Consider the following 13,093-nt stretch of genomic DNA (forward strand, 5'->3'; position numbering starts at 1 on the left):
TAGGTGCAGAGGCAGAGCCAGAAGAGCCCTCCAGCCAAGATGGAGCAGGCTCTGAGGGAACAGGAGAACAGCTGGAAAGCTGACGAGGTAAGGTCTCAGCAGCAGAGGCCCTCCCGCCCCCAGGCACCTCGGGCTCTGAGGAGCCCCGCAGAGCCAGCACCAGCAGCCCGGGCCCGGCCCTGTGCAGGGCCAAACCAGCAGGAGCCCAGCTCAAATTTCTGTGAGCAGAACCTGCACATAGAGAGCCCTGGCCTGACCCAACTGCTTCTCAGATGGGCTCCCAACCCCCAGAGGGCCTTGCTCTCAGCCCAGTCTCCAAGCTGCCCCCACACTGGGGCTTCAAGCTCCTGGTTTGATGTCTTAAGCTCCGAGATCCCCTTCGGAGGATCTCAGAAGACCCCCGAGTTCTTGGCTCCAGGGTTCTGTGTCTAAATTCAAAGTCTCAGATCCAGAACACGGGCTCCAGCCTGTAGACGCTCTCCTCCAGGCCTGTGTTTTGTGCCTCCTGGTGTTGGCTCCCTCACGAAGAGAGGGTCAACACCCTTGGCCCCCAGCCAAGCTCTCTGCTCAATGTCCACCCAAGAAGGCCAAAACCAAGTGAGATGCTGGACCCACATTCAAATGCGGGGATAATCGTGGGGCAGGCAGGCTCTGATGTGGATGAAAGCTGAGCCGACCGAGTGTCCCCACAGCAGCCCAGCTGGGCTCGCTGCTCCTCTGGCGGGCTCTGCTCAGCTGTCTGCTCAGCGCCAGGGAAAATACTACCCCTCACTGCAGAGGCCAGGCCCACACAAAGGAAGCGGTGGAGACCCCTCCCCCACCCCAAGTCCTGTCCCCAGAACCTGGGGACTAGCAGACCCAGGCTGGGTGCTGGCAAGATGGGCACTGCCCCAGGAAGAAGTGAGAGTGCCTGTGTCCATTCATAGGCTTCACCTTTCCACCTGCCAGGAGGCTCCTCAAAGCAGATCCTCCTGGGTTCTGAAGGGTGTCACCTCGGTGAAGCAACCTAGATTCTAGCAACCTCTGCCCAGCCCGACCACCGCTGCCACCAGCACCCCAAAGGCCAAAGGGATCCACAGACGCAGGAAAATGGCACTTCCTTGGACACACCCAGCTCCAAACTGTCCCAAATAAAGAGGAGGAACCAGCACAGGCCTGACAGAGCCCACTCACCCTGGAAGCTGGCCAGAGGGTCCAAGCCCTGCCCGAAAACCTCTCCACTAGTCTTACCACAAGGCAAAGGTGTCCTCTGAGGCCTAGGGCTGGACAAGCCCCGGCTCTGGCTGCTGCTACCCCCTCTGCTGTCCCTGCCCCATCCCCAATTTTTATACTAGGCTCCTTGCCTTTGTGACATCCCCATGAAATAGTCTGATGCACGATAAAATGATTATTTCTTTATCTTGCAACTGTGGCAGTGACTCTTTTTGTAGAAGAGGGAGAAGAGAGACCTGGGGAAGGGCATGGGAAAAGCAGAGAAACAGTAGCAAACTCTAGCCATGCGGACCCTCTTTGCCCTTTCACCTTCTGAGTAACTGGTTTGATGTCCTCAAGGAACCCACCCACATGCTGTCTGGGATTCACCTTTGACACCCAGAGGCTGTATCTGCATTTCTCTGATCCAGCTATTCAAACCTTGGCCTGATCCAAGGTCTCAGAATCATTCTAAAGCACTGATGTGGAGAGAAGGGACAGAGACAATGACAGAGGAGGGGCTGGCAAAGTGGGTATTGATTTGAGGAGGTGGGGGACAAATGGAAAAGAATTTAGTTCCTGCCAAGGACACAAGGATTCAAAGCCCGTGGCTAGAAGCAAACTCCAGGATTGGAGCCCAGTCGGGATTAGGAGTCTGGATGGAAAACTCCATATAACTCAAGTCACAGCCTCCGGGGGTACCCGAGGTGGCTTGTCAGGAACCTGAGCCTAGGGGAGTGAAGTCCTCATCCTTAGCAAGGGGGCCATGCACCACTCCCCCGCCCACTGCAACAAATCCACACTAGCCTGGGAACGGTTAGGCTGCTATGTGCTTCGCTCTCCAAAAGTTCAGTGGGATATAAAAGGGCCAAAGCAAAGTGCTTTTAGGATAGCAGGGGTACACACAGATTTGTAAAGGATTGGGGAGGGGGTCTAGAGTATGGGTGGATAGAAAAGGACACATCCTCAAATCAAGGTCAAAAGCAGAGAGGAAGGGACTACTGATACAGAGGGTCCAAGGCAGAGCAAAGAGGTGACGCCCACGCCCAACCACCTTCTAGAACTGGGAACAGGACCCAGGCTTTGCCATCGAACAGACCTGGCTTGGAACCCCAGTGCTACCACTGCTTCACTATATGGATCCTTGGACAACTCATTGTCCCCCTTGAGGACTCATTTTCTTCATTCATAATATGGGGCTGCTTGTGCTGCCCCAACTTCATTCATAATATGGGGCTAAATAGTAATAGAACCTATTTCTTGGAGATGTTAAATAAAATATGTCAAGTTCCACAAATGGCAGCTATTATCATAAATATAATAATTCCCTTTTCAGGAATGTAGGAGGCAGTTAAGGTAGCGCTGAGATTGAGGAGGTCAGAGGGAGGATGAGATGAGGAAGCAGAGACAGTGTAGGGTAGGGTAGGAGCTGAAAGTAGGTGCCTCAAGACTGTGGTCCTACTGTGGCCCCATCCTAGAGATCAGAAGCAGGTGGATGTCTCGGGACAGAGATCCCCAGGCAGGGAAGGGAGAATCCAAGGATCAGGACATCCAGGGAGCAGCAAGGCAACGGCAAAGCTGAACCGAGGTCCCAATGCGGGTGAGAAGCAGGGCTAGGACAGGGAGTCGGGGTAAAGAAGGGCACAGTCAGTAGTGGAGGTGGGCATGTCAGAGCTGTAGGAAGCTTAGGTTGTGGGGCCCAGGGGCTCTGCCTGTGGGGATGGAAGGCTTTCAGGACTTCAGGCAGGTCAGCTTGCAGAGAGGCTGTGCCTAGATCCATCCCTGACAGAGCCCTCAGACTAAGGCCTGAAGGTTTCTGGGAAGGTTGTAAAACCACATGATAAAAGAGACCTCCTTCTCAGTTCCTTCTTGACAGCCAGTGGTCTCAGGGAAGTCTGGGGAGACCAGAGGCAGGGTTTAAAGTGGATCTTCGGGCAAGGAAGGACCAGAGAACACAGGAAAATGGAGGGTAGAAGGAAGCACAGAGCAGCGGAGAGGGGTTAAGGAAGGCTGAGAAATAGAGGGAGGAAAGGGCAGCGGGTGGGAGGACAGACACAGGTCCAGAAAGACGGAAATACACCAGAAGAGAGGAAGATGCCAAGGGACCAGAGGGGTCCAGCAGTTTCCTAGTAAGAGGAGAGAGTGCTGAGCTTCAAGAGAAGGCATCTGACTTAAGAAGGTCTCAGGGATGTGGGGGAGGGGTGGAGTGTGGCCTAGCCTGGCCCAGGCGATGACTTCATAGGCATCTCCCCCCATTCCTTCCTGAGCCGCCAGGCCTGCTGACCCCCTGCCCGCATCTCAAGGGTCCAGGCCAAGCAGGCGCTGACAGGGGAGAGAAGGGGCCCTTCTGGGCCAGGCCCCCAAGCTTGGCATAGTGCCTGCTGGGGAGGAGGGGCCTAGAGGCCCAGCCCTTGTCAGCATCCCAGCCGGCACTTCGGAGGCAATTAGCAGCCCAGCTGAGCTAATCCCCGGCCTGGCGAGGCCAACACAAACAGGCCCAGGCCGGGTGCACACTCGCCTCCCTGTTTGCTGAGGGGCCCAGTGGTCCGCCAAGAACAACACCAATAACCCGGGGCCTTCTCTAGGTTAAGAGGAGGACCAGGGCTTGCTGAAGAGCTGACAGTACCCGACAGAGCATACTCTGGCCAGGTGCCCTGGCTGCCCCAGAAAGGCAGCCACTGTTCCCAAGCCTTTGGCCAGCCAGGAAGAGGAAGCTGGACACAAGGAGCCATGTACTCTGATTCAGTGCCCTCCCCCACCCCAACCCATGCCACCTGTGAGGGAGACAGGCCAACTCAGGCTTGTGCTACCTCAGCCAGCCCGACAACTGAGGCCAGCAGGGGCTGGGTCCTCTGGTCAGGACTTGGGGGTCACAGGCTGCATGCTGGACATGGGAGCCCGGAGGCAATTCAGACCTGGGCCCTTCCCTCAAGGGGCTCATGGTCTAGTGAGAGAACAGACTGGGTATGACCCTGGAGCAGGGCCAGTCTCTAGCCCCAGAGGAAATCGCCCAACTTGGAAAGACTATAGTAGCACCCCCACAACTGAGAAGGCAAAGGGGGACCCAGGAAAAAAAACAAACTGAGGCCCAGAGATTGATAAATGGGGAGATGGTGCCAAAGGAGGCATGAGGGATCCAGAACAAACTCTGGCACAGACTGGTCCTGGTTCAAGCCAGCAACCACTGGGAGAGCCCAAAGACAAGGTCCTGCTCCTGCATCCCCGTTTCTTGATTCCAGCCCAGTTTTACCTTCATCAGCCTGCGGGACAGACACAGGAACAGAAAGACAGAAAGACATCAGAAGAAAGAGAGGAAGGCACTAAGGGACCAGAGGGCATCTGGGCAGAGGAGTCCAGCAGTTTCCTAGTAGGAGGAGAGAGTGAGCATCTCTGGGAGTATCTCTTTTCTGAGCCAAACCCCCTATCCTGTTCGGTTCCTCACCCACCCAGGTACCTGTGGACTTTGCAGCCACATCAGGAACCACAGCCTCCATGGAGCTTCTACTAGGGAAAGTGATACAGCCTCCTGCGTGGCCAGGCCCCTCGGGATGCTGTGCTGATCGTCAATATCCAACAGCACCACCATTTACTGAGCAGCAATTGGCTCCCACACTAACGCCGCCTACCAGCACTATCCCGTGTCATGGTCACAAGCAAGTAACAGACCAGGAATACTTCCTGTTGGAAAAGCCAGCTGAGAGGCAGCTGCATGATTTATCCTCACTTTACAAATAAGGACACTGAGGCCCACAGAAGGGAAGACTTGCCTACAGCCAGAGCCCAGGTCTCCAGGCTCCTGGTCAGGATGTAGTTTGTTACCAGGCCCACCACAAGCCCCTTCATTTGTCCTCACCCCACTGCTGGCCTAGACCCACCTTTGATGCTTCCTGGGCCAAAGAGCCTCAGAGTCTTGAGCCCACCCCCTCCCCACAAAACATTATCTGTCTCCGGCCGGGCTAAGCTCCACTGTCACTCTCCTGGGAACCTACACGTTGCTCTGTAGGCAGCTTTCTCTAGGGCAGAGGGTGAGGAAGGCTACAGTCAAACTCCTAGGGCTGACAAAACCACAGCTGGAAACAGTAGCCCTGCCTACCAGCCCCTGTCCCTGGCAGGGGTGGCAGAAGACTTCAAGTCCACTTCCAAGCCTGCCAGAGAGGCTGTCGGTCCCTGCCCACCACAGGACAGGGCTGACATCCACAGTCTGAACTCTGGGCTGCTCCCACACCTGGCTCCAGAGCATCAAGCCTGGACCACCGTATCGATGAAGAGATGAATCCTTTTCCCCTTCAGTTCAGCCAAAAAGGGAAGTAGTTTTCAAAAACATCTTTTACTAGGAAACTGAAGGCAAACAAACAGATTATAAGCACACAGAAACAAGCAGATGCCTAAGCAGGACTTTAACCAGCAGCGAACCAAAGCCCTATAGATGCTGCTCCTCCCTCCTCTCCTCGTGCAGCCCCACTCTAGACACCAGGATGCGGGGCCTCGTTCCAGCCCCATGGTCCACAGCCTGCGCAATCTGAGGCAAGTGAGTAAGTGCTAACTCTCATCCGTAAAAGAGAGGTGAAGACAATGGCAGAGCCAAATCAGGACTCAATTCTAACTCCAAAGCCACTACTCTATACAACCTCTCCCCCACCCCGCCATTGCAGCTTTTGGAAGACCATGTAACACTAAATGGAGACATGCTCTGTGGACTGGGAGGGGCTGTCAGGGTCAGTGATGCTCATCGTCAGCCAGAACCCTGGCTCTTTCTTTAAGAATGATGGGAAATGTTCACTGGGGGTGTGGGACTGGCACTGTAGGTTTCCAGTCCCATCAGGTTTAGGTGACATGAGAATTTGCTGGGTCTTCCTTCTCCTGGGAGTCTTCCCATCCCTCCTCCTCCCTCCGTTCAACACCTCCTGCAGCCTGGGCCTCCTCTCATCCCCTTCTTGGGCCTCGGCTGGAGCCACCTGGGAAGCTTCAGGAATAGCTGATGGTTATCACAGTCAGGACAGGGCGAGTTGCTGCCCCTGATTCATCACGGAGCTGGAGCGGGTCCAGAAAAGTGACCAGGAGGATGCAAGGCTGCTGCTATGAATTCAGACTGCTTCAGTCCAGAAAGAGGGAGGCTGAGACAGAGGGCAGCTCATTCAAATCAGAAAGGAAAAATGAAAGGGGACTTTATAGACTCATCCTTCAAAAAGAACAGGCATGGGGTGCGGAGAAAGCCTGAGAACTGCAGTCCCACAGATCTGGGACTGACTCTCTCCTAGACCTCTCCCAGGCAGAGTGATCTTAGATAAGGTAACCCTTGTGAGTCTCAGCGCCTCCATCGATGCTAGCTCAGAAGTTACTGTGGGAACTGGACCACAATGTAGGTGGGTGTCCAGTAAATAGTTCCCTGTCCCACTCGCTTCCCTTCCATCCTGGGACATGTGTTCTCCCCTTCCCACCTGGCCAAGTCCCAAAGTCACACGTCTGATGACAGCACCCTACACACATATACCCCAGCCCTCTCCTCCAGCACCAGGGGACACTCAATATGGCATATGATTCCGAGCTGCTCAGGCACCCATCTGTAAGCTTCAGTATGACAGGAGGACCCCAGCACGGTGAGGGGAAAGGCAGGTTACTCCCCTGCAACTTGCCCCAAGGATAAGAGCTCCGTCCAGCTCACCCCCCCAGCAGAGGCATCAGAAAGAAATTCTCAACCTTTAACCTATGCTCCCAGCCTTTGAGAGACAAAACCCTTGCTCTGTTAGTTCTATCTGCCATTTCAAAATAAATCTTGCGACTAAAATAAGCATTTCACATTACATACACCATTTGTCCACTGGCTCTTCTGATACTTCTCCACAAGGGGTGTCTAGCAGTTAAAAGCTCTGGAGTCAAAAACTTTCAGCTCGACCATGTCCTAGCTGCGCACCTCGGGTAAGTCACTTGGGTTTCCTCGGTGATAAACTGAGTTACTGTGAAGATAAAGCACATTGCCTGTCACCCTTAAACGTCACCTCCTCGTCCTGGATCCTGAGACGCGCTGAGCCAGGTGTGTCAGGGTGCACTCCCCAGACTTCAGCTGGGCAGAGGACACACTTCACAGAAAAGTGAGCAGGTGCCCCTTTTACAGACTGTGCTCGCCTGAAGCACCTGTCACATTGTGCCCCACACACTGTTGCTTCTATGTTTATATCCACCCCCTCAGACTGCAGCTCCTTCAGGATGGGATCTGGACCTTCTATTTTACATGGCAGGGGTGTCAGGAAGCACTGAATAAATGTCAAATGCCCCAAGGCATGCATTCCAGAAAAAAACGCAACTCAACCATCTGCCGAGCATTAGGCTGGCATACCGTGGGCTGCCGGCCTCATAATGGGCAGCAGAGGAGTGGGTTAGAATCCTTGAAAGCCCCAAAACACTACAGCTCTACGGCTGTTACTCTGGATTCCTTCTCCAGAACAAAGGAGTCCGGGGAGTAGATTCATCTGCCAAGCACTAGGCTGGCACACCATGGGCTGCCGGCCTCATAATGGGCAGCAGAGGAGTGGGTTAGAATCCTTGAAAGCCCCAAAACGCTACAGCTCTATGGCTGTTACTCTGGATTCCTTCTCCAGAACAAAAGAGTCCAGGGAGTACATTAAACCATCTCTATCTACTACTACCCCTGGACAGCAGGACCCCACTCCCCTGTCAAGGCCCCAGAGAAAAGCCCTGGCCTGGGCCCTCAAGCCCTGGTCCCTGTGCAAGGCCCCCCTTGAGGGCCAGCCCACGTGGCTCTGTTATAAACGATGCCCTGACAGCCATCTGACCCACTGTCTCCTAGTCTCCTCATCTCCAAGTTCCTGAAGCCTCAGCCAAAGACAACAGTGAGGACTCGTCTCTTCATGGCCCAGAAGGGAAGGCTCTGCAGCACCTGGGAGCAGCTGGAAGCTGGAACTCAAGGACTCAACGCTGCTGGTCTCCCTACCCGTGCCAAACGCATCTGTAAACAAGCCTTCTCAGTGGCTCCCTGCAGCTGCTCCCCAGGGGTCAAAAGGGAGAGAAGCAGGCTAGAATCAGGGCGGCCCATGGCTTACAAGTGAGAACTGAGCCGGTCACAGCCTGGTCTAAAAGACAGTCCCTGGGCACAGCTAGGCCTGTGCTACTGGCCCTATGCCCAGAGCCCTGGATGGGTTCGCCCTTGCCCAGGACTGCTGCCCTGTACCAGGCTGCTGGGACCCCGAGAGGCATGGGGCCTGTGTCACACTGCTGTAGGTCCCACTGTTTTACAAGCTGGCGGAGAGAAAAAACTTGCTGTGGTGGAGATGCCTGGATGCTGGGCTGTTGTGCGTGATCCTGTTTGCTATAAAACAGCCAGACATTCCTAGGACCTGGAATTGCGCCGAGGCCATGGAGCTAGCCTTCTCGGCCATATATCTCCAGGCGAGGGACAGGCTTGAGACATCTGAGATAATAAAGACATGATTGTCTCAGCCCTGGGGCTTGTCTCCCCTTTGTCCCAGGGCCCAGCAGCCAGCAAGAAGTTTAAAGACATCCTCCCCCTTCTCCTGGGAAAGTACAAATGCATCAGATTCTATAGCCCCTGGGGTGAGCTTCCCAAGAACTGGGCCTGGGATGCCTGCTCTCAGCGCACCAGCGCAGAAGGCAACCAAGGGTCCATCCCGCGGCAGCACATACAAGAAACTGCTACTAAGTGGGGTGGAGAGCACTCACAGGAAACAAGCCAGTTCTTACCGGCCCTATGACACAGGAGCTGTTCGATATTAGGGATGAAGAACTGAAGCTGAGAGGGGTTAACGGACTTGTCCAAAGTCACAGGTATCCAACAGCAGGTGGTTTAAAACCCAGGTCCATTTCATTCCAAAACCTGCAGCCTCCACATTAATTCTAAAACTCCCACCCAACCCCCGGCTTTCTTTTAATGCTCCCTTTTCCCTAATGCCCAGCTTCTCAATTCCAATGCAAGAAGGTTTACCCTCTAACTTTGAAGGGAAAAATCTCATGAGGGAAACAAAACCCAGACTCCTAAATCCGGAAGCCAAAACAGCAGTTGCCAGCCTGGTTTCTCAAGTCATTTCTACCTCAATCTGACCAAGTGATAACAAAGGAGGGTGGCTTCACAGGGGAAAACGGGACACAAAAGGTGTTGAGGGTGAGTCTCCCCCACTTTGTAAACTAGTGGAATGCCAGTCCCAGCTTTCCAAACCACAGGACCCACTGAGTGGAGAAGGGGTGTCACAGGGGGAGGGTATAGCTCAGTGGTAGAGCGTGTACTTAGCATGCATGAGGTCTTGGGTTCAATCCCCAGCACCTCCATTAAAAAAAAAATGAAAAGGGGTGTCATCCACACAGAAGTGCCTGCTCGAGTAGAGAGAGTACTGGACTCAGAACCAGAAGGCTGTGATTCCATCTGTGGAATCTTATAGAAGCTCAACTCTAAGCCAGTTTTCTCATTTGTAAAATAAACACCCGTTCAGCTTGCCTCACAGGCTTTTCTGAAGATGAACATGAAAGCATTTTATCAACAGCTTTACAAATAGATAGTATTCTGACCCATGCATGTTTCTTCCTCTGTTGATTTCTTTTGCATTACTGGCTCCCCCTTCTTCTCCCTGCCTTTCTTCTGTTCAAACATCTAAACTCACTATGTGTTCAACACCATGCTGGATACAAGGAGAGGCTCACACACAGGTTAAGAAAAGATGACAGGGACATAAGATCAGACATAAGATCAGAGCCAACCGGCTCCCAGTGAACTGAAGAGCCAGGTCTGCTGAGGAACGGCCAGGGTCTGTTTAAGCCTCAGGCTGCCCAAGGCCTTCTCAGCCTGGCTGTGGGGCCCTAGGACTAGAAGTTTAGCTTCCCCCTAATTCAGATGTTCATTTGTCCATAGGCAAGGATATGGACACATGATCTCTCAAAGCTACCTCCAGCCCCAGCATCCCACCCATCTGCCCCTAACTCCCTCATTTTTTCCACCCTCTACCCATGGGCCTTGCCAAACTGGGGAGCCTCAGCTCTACTAGATATAAACTTCCCACCTTGGGAGCAAAAGGGCACTAGGAGAAACCAAGCAGTAGGAAATCTTTCTGAATGACCCAGGGAAAAGCAGAAAATTCCCCTTACCCACCCATTCCAGCCATCTATGCTCAGAGCCCTAAGAGGATGTGGAGGTCATCTGGCCTAATGGTGCCAGTGTACGCCCTCAAGGAGTTCTCTGCTTACACATATCCCACCAACCCCAACAGCCTTGAAATAAACCAATTCCCTCCAACTCCCATCTGACACTTGGACATTTCAGTCTTCCCTGGCAGCCCAAATTTGATGATGCTGCTTGTAGGGACAGAACATGTGTGTCTATAAGGAGAATGTCTTGGTCTGCAAGCTCCCTAAAGACAGAATCTACACAAAGACTTTTGTTCACGATCCAATTTAAAGAAAAAAAAATTAGGGAGAATGAAGATTGATGCTTGGCTGAAGGTTAACTGAAAGATACTCAGTTATTTGAGAAATGAGAAGCAAAAACATTGGCTCTACAGGGTAGTGATGGTTCTCAGAAATGAAGTACAGGCTTCAGGTATGAGTGACAAGACACTGTGGGCAGTGGACTCTCTTCCCAGGGGTAATGAGAAAGGCAAAAACTCAAGAAACCTTGCCAAGTCGCAGGTGCACAACCAACCAGACTTTTCTCGCTATTTCTCTGCCACCTAGTGGCTCCTCTGGAGCATTACAGTTCACCTCGTGGCCATTTCCCTCGGCCCCTCCAGTATCTTCCTATTCCTAACAGTACCATTTAAACAGCCAGGAATTATGCTGGTGCTTTGTCTTCATAAAACTGCATGTGGGTATTAATCCCACTATTCAAACAGGAAAACCCAGACTTACAGAAGTCACTTGTCCAGGGTTACACTGAGGGTCAGTGGAAAATCTAAGAAATAAATCCATCTTCATGTCATTGTATCACTCCTTCTGGAGGAAAAGAAGGCCCCAAAATTAAAGATAATCTAAATTTTTCCATAATCCCTACATGCTCCAAGTTCCTCACAGTCAGTTACCATCCTGGCCGAGTAGATGACATAGTCTCCCCTAGCCCCAAGATACACTGGGTACAGCACTGAGAATTAGGTAAATCATCCCACTCTGTTTCTCCATCTGAAAATTGAGAGGCCACACAAAAACATCTCCACAAATGTTCACAGGATCATTACGTACAATAGCCAAAAGGCAGAAACAACTCAAGAGTCTATCGAGTGATGGATGGATGAATTAGACAAAATGTTATCCACACAATGGAACAGTAGCCATAAAAAGGAATGAATTTGACATATGCTAGAATATGGATGAACCGTGAAAACATTAAGTGAAAGAAGTCAATCATAAAAGACCACACATTGTGATTCCATTTCTATGAAATGTCCAGAAGAGGCAAATCTATAGCAATAGAAAGTAGAATTAGTGGTTGCTTAGGGATGGAGGGACTGGAGGCAGGGGAAGGAGGTGACAGCTAAAGGACACAGGGTTTCTTCCTGAGGTGAAGGAAATGTTCTACAATGCATCATGGTCACAGCTGCACAACTGTGAATATATAAACCACTGAAACTTCCAGTTATAAGATGGTAAGTACTAGAAACGTAAAATATAATAAGCATGTTATATATGAAAGTTACTAAGAGAGTATATCCTGAGAGTTCCCATCACAAGGAAACCTTTTTCAATTTAATTTTGTACCTATACAAGATGATGTTCACTAAACTTATTGTGATAATCAATTCATGATGTATGTAAGTCAAATCATCATGCTACACACTGTAAATTTATACAGTGCTGTCTGTCAATTACACCTCAAAACTGGAAGAGAAAAAACCTACTGAATTGTACACTTTAAGTAAATTGTGTGTGAACTATATCTCAATTGTTGTACGGACACACACCCCTCAGAGTGAGAAGGCTGGTCTAGATAAACTCTGAAGGCCCTTCCAGTTGTCTTTTAGGGGACAGAACCATCTGTCATCAGTTCCAGCAGTGGCAACTTGGCCTGAATGGACTCAATCTGGTATTAAGACCAGTCCCATCAAAGGCCACCTGAATTAACTTTGCTCCATGCCCTCCCCCTAAGCCTTGAGCAACGTCTGCTTCCATATGGTGGATGACCTTCTTCCTACCTTAAGGAACCCAAACTGCAGACATCTACACACCCTCTGACTCTAGGAAAGAAACGGCAGATGCGGCCCACCTCCAGCTCTGGTCCTTTCGCTTTTTACAGAGCTCCTCCTCCGAAAGTGTGGCTCCAGCTTGAGCTCTACCCTTCCGAGAATATTCATTTGCACTTCAAGGGGCGCAGCACATTTTGTAGGGATCAGATCTAGAGCTGAATCATGGTTTCCTTATTTTGAAGCTTCATCTTGAGCTTACTTAGCTACTTTGAGACTAAATTTCCTGTGAGATGGTTATGAATAAATTCCCACTACCGTTATGGAAGTAGCATGTGTACCATTTGAAGATAACATTCCATAAGCCAAATACCATAATGCAAGCTGAAAGCAAAAACAGGACTCCACATAGTCACACTACATTTACCAGTGTTCAAGATCCCTGTGGGTTAGGAAAGACTGGTCTTAAAAAAAACTAGCATCTAAGACAGGAATTCTATCGAAGCAGATGAGATAACTGTAAACTCAGCATCCTGGGAGTGAAGTCATTCTCATATGAGGCAAGTGAAGAATTCACAGGTGCCTGTCTACCCTTCACAAGTCGCCAAGGGATGCACCAAACTCCCTCATACCAATACTACTGTGAAGCGCTCAAGTTATGGAGAAAAGGGAGCAGTTCCTAAGGGAGTAAGAGATTCAGAATCAAGCCAAAAATCCCTCTCTCATTAGATCAGTGCAGATCTTATAAAGCTTTACAAAGGAGGTCCAGG

Source organism: Vicugna pacos, chromosome 13 (assembly GCF_048564905.1).
Source record: "Vicugna pacos chromosome 13, VicPac4, whole genome shotgun sequence".
NCBI classification, from domain to species: domain Eukaryota; kingdom Metazoa; phylum Chordata; class Mammalia; order Artiodactyla; family Camelidae; genus Vicugna; species Vicugna pacos.